This window comes from Populus nigra, chromosome 2 (assembly GCF_951802175.1).
Source record: "Populus nigra chromosome 2, ddPopNigr1.1, whole genome shotgun sequence".
Classification (NCBI taxonomy): Eukaryota; Viridiplantae; Streptophyta; class Magnoliopsida; order Malpighiales; family Salicaceae; genus Populus; species Populus nigra.
Window position 1 is genome coordinate 7,377,429 of NC_084853.1, and position 2,500 is coordinate 7,379,928.

Sequence of the window (2,500 nt, forward strand, 5' to 3'; positions counted from 1 at the left end):
GCAGCGCGGCATGGCTGCGGGGGCCGCGCGCGCGCGCCCAAGCGCCCAAGGGCCCCCAAGGGCCCCAGGCCCTCAGGCCCCAGCGCCCCAGCGCCCAGCGCGGGCGGGCGCGCGCGCGCGTGTGGTCTTTGAGGGGCGCCGGCCTGGTGGCTCCCTAAAGAGCAATAAGTGTCATTGCAGCTCTGGCAGGGGGAGACACTACTAGGTCCCAGCTGTCACCCCCCCTCTAAAAAATTCATTTCTTGGTATTTTGAGCTGAAATTTTGCACAGAGGTTGGCAAAAATCCAATCCACCTTCATTAATTTTCCCAGAATTTTTCGAGGTCGGGAAGTATTTGTTTTAATTTTCCTACCATTAGAAATCGAGTAAATCCGCAAAACTAGGAACCGGCCCGGAATGACCCCAAATTCAGTGGGCAGCCTCATAAAAATATGGCTGATTTTACTGGATTGGTTTCATGTGGAAAGCACGACGTTTTCTTGTAGGAATGCGGGAACCCCGGCAGCTCGCCTGCCGCGGCCAGCGACGTCGGGGACGCTGGCCTGCGCTGTCGAGCCCGCGAGGGCTGTCTCCGCGGCAGGCCCCCCCTGAACGGGGCACGACAGGCCACCGCGCTGGCTCGTCCAGCGTCGACAGTCCCTCGTCCAGGTTTCAGATCGCGCCAAGTCGAACCCATGACCTGCTCAAGCCATCGTGCGCTGCCGAATTCGCATCTGCGTGTAGGCTGCCATTCCACGCGGCAGCCCCTGTTTTCGTCAGCGTGCCCCCCTGACGAATTTTCCTGCCTGGCCCAGTCCAGCGTCCAGCCCCTGTTCGTCGAAAAATCTGCGCTGCCGATTTTCCACGCGGCAGCCCCTCTTTTCGTCAGCGTGCCCCCCTGACGAATTTTCCTGCCTGGCCCGGCCAGTCCAGCCCCTGTTCGTCGAAAAATCTGCGCTGCCGATTTTCCACGCGGCAGCCCCTCTTTTCGTCAGCGTGCCCCCCTGACGAATTTTCCTGCCTGGCCCGGCCGGTCCAGCATCCAGCCCCTGTTCGTCGAAAAATCTGCGCTGCCGATTTTCCACGCGGCAGCCCCTGTTTTCCTCAGCGTGCCCCCCTGACGAATGTTCGTCGAAAAATCTGCGCTGCCGATTTTCCACGCGGCAGCCCCTCTTTTCGTCAGCGTGCCCCCCTGACGAATGTTCGTCGAAAAATCTGCGCTGCCGATTTTCCACGCGGCAGCCCCTCTTTTCGTCAGCGTGCCCCCTGACGAATTTTCCTGCCTGGCCCAGTCCAGCGTCCAGCCCCTGTTCGTCGAAAAATCTGCGCTGCCGATTTTCCACGCGGCAGCCCCTCTTTTCGTCAGCGTGCCCCCCTGACGAATTTTCCTGCCTGGCCCGGCCGGTCCAGCCCCTGTTCGTCGAAAAATCTGCGCTGCCGATTTTCCACTCCGCAGCCCCTGTTTTCGTCAGCGTGCCCCCCTGACGAATTTTCCTGCCTGGCCCGGCCAGTCCAGCGCCCAGCCCCTGTTCGTCGAAAAATCTGCGCTGCCGATTTTCCCCGACGAACCTGCAGCTGCACAAATCCGCGCTGCCACTGCCCCATTGTCTGGACCAACAGTCTTTTCCATCAAGCCCTGGACTATAAATCGTCCAGACTCATCGCCAGCACCCGCTGCCGATTCTGCCGACTTTGCCGATTTCGTCGGCGCTGCCGATTCCAACACTGCCCGCCGTGCCTGAACCAGCGCTGTTTCGTCAGCGTGTCCCCTTGACGAATTTCCCTGCCTGGCCTGGACAGTCCATCTTCCAGCCCATGTTCATCGAAAAATCTGCGCTGCCGATTTCCCCGACGAACCTGCAGCTGCACAAATCTGTGCTGCCGATTTCCCCCCCTGTCGGCATGGCTGCCGCTGCCCCGATGTCCAGACCAACAGTCTTTTTTGTCGACTTTGCCGATTTTGTCCGCGCTGCCGATTCCAACACTACCCCCTGCATCCAAACCAGCATTGTTTCGTCAGCTCTTCCCCTGACGATTTTAGCCCTGTAACAAACAGTAGGCCTCCAATCCCGCCAACGGGAGCCAAGTTGATAGGGAAGAGAATTGAATGACGCGCCTGGTCCTCGCACCCCGCCACCCGAGGGGCCTTTTTCCCGGCAGCCTCTGAAAAACTCTAGCTTTCACGGTCCTCGCCGCCCCTCACCACCATGGCAGGCCTCTAATCCCACCCATCAGCAGTTGTAGCCGATAGGGCAGTGATTTGAATGACGCGTCGCGGGCCTCCGGGTCATCTCACCCGGCCATTAATTGGAGCGTTTTTGGCTGGCCGAGGATGGGGGGATGGATCTCTTCTTCCGAAAAAGCAAACAGTACATCGGGAGTTATGTTGACGGGGCATGGAATTGAATGACCCGTCGCGGGCCGCCGGGTCATCTCACCCGGCCATCCCGGGGAGCGTTTTTCCCGGCAGCATCGGGGAAACTCTTGCTTTCACTGCCCGCTGCCCAAGTCCCCACTCGA